The sequence below is a fragment of the Pseudorca crassidens genome, chromosome 1 (assembly GCF_039906515.1).
Source record: "Pseudorca crassidens isolate mPseCra1 chromosome 1, mPseCra1.hap1, whole genome shotgun sequence".
Classification (NCBI taxonomy): domain Eukaryota; kingdom Metazoa; phylum Chordata; class Mammalia; order Artiodactyla; family Delphinidae; genus Pseudorca; species Pseudorca crassidens.
In genome coordinates this window covers 106073446-106079666 of record NC_090296.1, presented here as the reverse complement: position 1 = coordinate 106079666, position 6221 = coordinate 106073446, and the positions used below count along the sequence as shown (strand labels likewise).

General features: G+C 40.9%; 1 non-coding gene across 1 annotated transcript; it reads left to right on the top strand.

The window, feature by feature from the left end:
• Positions 1 to 5651: 5651 nt before the first annotated feature.
• Positions 5652 to 5781, top strand: LOC137208044 (small nucleolar RNA SNORA11). Its single transcript, XR_010935445.1, has one exon. It is a non-coding gene; the product is annotated as a small nucleolar RNA SNORA11 (small nucleolar RNA).
• Positions 5782 to 6221: the final 440 nt, after the last annotated feature.

Genomic DNA, 6221 nt, shown 5'->3' with positions numbered 1-6221 from the left:
GACGCAGAGATTGATATCCATAGGCCTTTCCCTCGCCATGAGAATTCCAGAGTTTGTGCCAACATGAGGAAGATGACTTTTAAAATATGGATATGGTTTTGGAAAGAGGGCAAGGGGGCAGCAAGGTATGTGTCACTCAGCCTTAGGAAGCTGCCCACAGGAGGGGCCAGGTAACAGCTGAGCTGGGGCATGAGAGGACAACATAGCCCAGGCAGAGAGCCCCACGTTGGTGGGGACCAGAGTCTCCCCGGGCCTCTGGCTCAGGGCCAATGTTTCTTTTTTTCTCTGAGCTCTCCAGTCTATTCTGACCTTAGGGACCTGGTCAGTGGCTCTGAATCAAACATCAGCAAGGTACTGGATGTTTGGATGGAAGACAAGACACTCAAGGATGCGTTTTAGGCTGTCACTGGCAACACAGGAAAATTTACAGGTAGCTGGTTGAAACAGGATGGAGATCCCCTGAACCATCTGTAGGGGACAGGGCATGACAAAGGGAAATTTAGGCACCATTATCCTCAATACCAAGTGCAGACATCACTGACATATTTCAATGTGCTAACTTAATGTGAACTGAACAGCTATATTTAGGGATATTCAAAGAGGTACCCTTATGCTGGTCCTTTTAAAACATGGCTGCATTACGACTTACATGGGCCTTGGGCACTTTTGTGTGTGTGCGCGTGTGTGTGTATAATTGTATACGTATAATTATATATGAATTGTATATATAATTGTATATATAAAATTATATATATTAAATAAAATATATATATAAATTGTATTATATAATTGTATATATAATTATATATATAAACTGTATATATATAAAATTGTATTTTATGAAGGCATTGGTATAAAGAAAAATATTTTGATATTATATAGTAACACGTTTTCTTCCACCTTAAAGTTCATTTTTTCTCCTAATTTTAAAATAAATTAAACATTTTTGTGGAGCCCTGAAATTATTGTGGGCCCAGGCACTGTGGCAGCCCTGCTTATATCCTGAGGGTTTCTGTCCTACACTGAATGCCTGGGGATATTTTAAAAAGAGCTTTTCATGGAGCTCTACCCCAGGCCAATTAAACTGAAGGCTCCAGGGGTGGGTCAAGGCACCCTATTTGTGGCATTAAGAAAAAATCTCCCAGGTGATTCCAGTGTGCAGACAGGATTGTAATACTAGCTCTAATAGTATTTTCCTCATAGGACCTTAAGTTTCTCAATAGCAAATTCTCCATTGCTTTTTTTTTTTTTTTTTTTTAAGATACTATCCTGGGCTTCCCTGGTGGCTCAGTGGTTGAGAGTCTGCCTGCCGATGCAGGGGACGCGGGTTTGTGCCCCGGTCCAGGAAGATCCCACATGCCGCGGAGCAGCTGGGCCCGTGAGCCATGGCCGCTGAGCCTGTGCGTCCGGAGCCTGTGCTCCGCAACGGGAGAGGCCACAACAGTGAGAGGCCCGTGTACCGCAAAAAAAAAAAAAAAGATACTATCCTTTGAGGCTGGAGATGGACCACTGTATCTTATTTCTATCAGTGAAAATCTACTTTACATCACAGTGGGACAATGTTTTTGAAATTTTAACCCCTCCCCGCTTTTTGCTCTTTGTAGCTCTACCTCTCCTTTCCAAGCCCCTGTTTGCCCGTTGCCTTCAGGGTGAGATGTGACAGGGTGGAAGGTAGAAAAGAAAGGAATCTCAGAGTGGGAGTTTTCAAAGGTCTCTGGACTGGGAAGTCTCTGGGTCTAGACCAAAAGTTGCATAAATGTGGGGCTTATGTGTGGGATTTGCTCTGGGAAACTAGAAAATATTATTCTAGACTAGGGGGGAGGGGAGACTAAGAGGGAGTGGGATGAAGAAACCATTCAAACAGAAATAAGAAAAAAATGGATAGAAGGGCCACCGCGGGCAACTTGAGGGAGCACCAAGGAGCCAGGCAGCCTCCATGACTTGCCAGCTGCCCCTGCAGGTGAGGGTGAAGCTTCCCTTCCTCCACAGTCACCCTTTGCCTAGTGACCACCCAGGAGGGGGATGCCCACTCCCGGCAGAGATTTTAGACACTCCCCTTCTCTTGATCCTGGGTGCTCCATTCCCACTGTAAAATAGTCTAGAACATTCTTAAGCCCTGAGAAGAAGGATGGAGCTCAGGACACCACACACTCTAGTGAGATGTCCTGGATATTTTCCTAGGATTACAAAATTCTTAGAAAATGTAGAAATGAAAGATGACTCTCACAAATTGTTTCATTGCTTTCATACTCGCACTTAATACCAGAATAAGATCTATCCAGTCAGCACTAAAATTCAGACACCTTAGAATTATAACTTTCTTAATGGATATAACAAAGGTTGAAAACATTTTAGGAAGGAAAGTGACCTACATTTGATATTTTGTAGACTGCTAAGTATGACAATAAGGGACATATAAAAGAACAGTATAATGTAACAAACTGAATTTGGCCAGAACATTCTCCGGGAAGGGAGTTTATAGGATCATACACCATCTATCTTAATTACATACCTGTCCAAAAGATAGAACACAACAGGAAGGATGTAGTTTAAACTAGCTTGGAGGGATATAAAATAGTTACCTTGTTATAAACTTCAGTTGTTACATACCAGCAGGGGACAAAGCATTTGTTTTCTGTTTTAAATTTTGTTTTCCAAAAGCAACATTACTATGGACTTGCAATGAATGGGAAGAGATTTTTCAAAAAAGGATATTTTATTGCTTCTGAAATATAGTAGCGAGAGTGCCAATGTTGCCGAGTCTACATTTCTTTCTTCAGCGTTAAAATTTGATAAAACCGATAGTTTTCAAAACATTGTGTTTTGGTGAAAAATTTTTGCAGATGGATGGTGGCGATAGTCGTACAACAATGTAAATGTACTTGATGCCACTGAACTGTACACTTAAAAATAGTGTACATGGTAAATTTGATGTTTTGTAGGTTTTATCACAATTTTTAAAAAAGGAATAAAGAGGGCCTTCCCTGGTGGCTCAGTGGTTAAGAATCTGCCTGCCAATGCAGGGGACACGAGTTCGAGTCCTGGTCTGGGAAGATCCCACATACCGCAGAGCAACTAAGCCCGTTTGCCACAACTACTGAACGTGTGCTCTAGAGCCCACGAGCCACAACTACTGAGCCCACGTGCCACAACTACTGAAGTCCGTGTGCCTAGAGCCCGTGCTCTGCAACAAGACAAGCCACTGCAATGAGAGTAAGCCCATGCGCAGCAATGAAGACCCAACGCAGCCATAAATAAGATAAATAAAGGAATAAAGAGTCCCTGGGTCCAGATTGCAGGAGGAAAAAACATAAAAGCATTGTGTTTGTGGTTTTGATTGTGTGTGTGTACACATATACGAAAAAAGGAAGAGAGGCGATAAAAAATAGTTTTCTGATGATTTGTATCTGGCTGATGGAAATGTAAACATATGAACATCATTGCATGTTTAAGACCTTGCAAGCTAGTGAAAGCACCTGAGAAATGTAGAAAAACTGAGTCTTACTTTATAAAACATTACAAGCTACTTAGCTCATGCTAAGAAAAGGAATCGCAGAATCACTTATAACATTTAGCATCTTGTTCAAGGCCCACCTAGTCATGCTCTCCTCCAGTCTTATACCTGGTCCCTGCCATTCAAAGCACCCACAGCCAAAAGAAGAAACTCCACACAAACAGACAACAAACGCATCTTATGAAATCTCCAAAAGTTACCAACATATTTCGAAATTTTTGCTATTCAGCTGAACTATTGGAGAGGCATCAACAAAGCAGTATTAAGATACATAATAAACTCTTTACATAGACCTGGATATTACAACACAATTTGTTGAAATGGGGTTGATGACGGCATGAGGAAAGATATCTATTACCCAATATATTTCCAACAACTCCACCAGTAATAAAAATGCCAGTTCCATCTACTCTGCCCGATTCTGATGTCTGTTTCAATAGGTAAAGACCTGGGAAGTGGGGCGGGAGGAGCTTCTATGTGCCAGGCACTGTCCTGGGGTTTTATATTCATTATTTCATTCAGTCCTGACAATAACCCAGACAATATTGTTATACCCATTGTGCAAGGAGGAAAGTAGAATGCACAGATTATATAATTTGTTCAAGATTGCACAGCTAGCAAGTGACAGGGCTAGGATTCCCAAACCAGGTCTGACCAACTCCAGAGGCTGTGTGCTTAATCTCTATGATACACCATATGTCTATAGAGCTAACCCTTTTATACATAATGTTTATTTTAGAATGCATTTTCCTTTCCATTATAAAAGTAACTCAGACCTTCCAGGTCAAGGTGGCTGAGTGTGCATTGACTGAAACATTCCCTTCTACTACAAACACAGAAATAAATGAAAGACAAAACCCCCAAATGGAATGGAAACCTGTAGCTATAGGGGCTGCTACTGGGAACTCATGGGGAGCTAAGGTCAGGTATGTGCTAAGAACCAAGGCTTCAGTGCCATACTCACCTTACTCAGGGCAGTGGCAGACTGAACTGAGAGCCCTGGGTGTGAAGTCAGGGCTGGACAGCATGCTCTCTGCTCAAGAATATAGACTAAAATAGCTTGCTTAGATTTGTAAACAGAAATCTACCCCTTGCCCACAGCAGCACAAGGGTATAGGGGCACTTACATGACCGGAAACTGACTCACACCCAATATACAAAATTTAGTCTCTGCCCAGAGCAGGAGCAGGAGACTACTAACCTAAGATCAAATTTAAAGACAGAATCTGCAACCAGGAAACTATCCAACAGTGAAGAAGAAAACTCCTTGCGCAAAGAGCTCGCAGATGAAATGACAAAATGCATGAGCCCATCTAGTGCCATGAAAAAGAGTGAACCAATACAATAACTCATGCTAGCAAAAATGAGAACACCTTGAAAGAATTAGAATACGCATACATAAGTATATATTATTAAAATCCTCTGAGAGAAAATAAAGGATGGTATTCATAAATCAAGAAGAGGAAGCTATGAAATAAGAAGAGGCAGATACTGAAAAGAACTAACTGGAAATACTGAACAATTTAAAACAATCATTTAAATAGAAGGTATACTCAGCAGTTTGGATATACCCAAACTTACAGTTAATAAATTATAAAATCTAACTGAGGCAAGTACCCAAAACTCAGTCTAAAGAAATAAAGATGGAAAATAAGTTGAGACTTCCAATTGTAAAGAATAAGAGTTCCCAAAATGGAGAACAGAGAACATAAGGGTGATGAAAGATTTAAATGCCTGAGAACATCTCAGAATTGAAGAAAGACATGAGTCCTCAGGTTTAAAATGTCCCATTAATTGAGAACATCAACGCTAAAGAGAAAATATTAAAAGGTATCAGAAAGCAAAGACTACTCAGACTGACAACAGACTTTTCCTCAGCAAGAATAGATACCAAAGGATAATGAAAAATAATCATGAATGGGCTGAGGGAAAATTAGAGTGAACTTTGTAAATGAGAATTCTATACCCAAATAAGCTATTATTCAAGAGCAAAGGTGAAATAAAGACATTTTCAGAATACAAGAGCTACAAGATTATATTTCCTACAGAATCCTGCTAAGAGAAATATGTAAAAACAATGAAGAAATAAAATGCCAGATGAAACAGAAAACACATTGGTTAAAAAATGTTGTAAATCACGGTGTGCTCAGAGCAGGGGGTCTGAAGAAATGGCTCACCTGTTTACAACACACCCAACAGGAATCAGGGTTCATTGTGACAAGGGGCACAAAACTTGTGGCCTTCCTATGAACAGATACCCAACACGTATCTGCCCTTCACCTGCACGTGGCTGCTGGGCAGGACCAGTGGAACAGGGCTCAGTACTGGAAGGAAAGCTACAGTATTTAGTGGGGGTGTTTGCCACCTGGAGCCTGTCCAGTCCACGTGTGGCTGGGCCATGAGTGGTGTTATAGGCATAAAGGCTTTGAACCCCTCTCTTCAAGGAAAAAAGAAAAATAGATTCCGTGTATATGCCATTCTGGAAAAGGCAAAACAATGGAGACAGTAAAAAGATCAGTGGTTGCCAGGAGTTTGCGGGGGAGGGGAGATGAATACATAGAATACAGAAGTTTTTATGAGCGGTGAAAATACTTTGTATGACATTATAATGATTTTATGTCATCATACTTTTGTCCAAAGCCACAGAATGTACAACACTATTCACTTCATAAAGCGAACCCTAAGATGAACTAGGGACTCTGGTGAT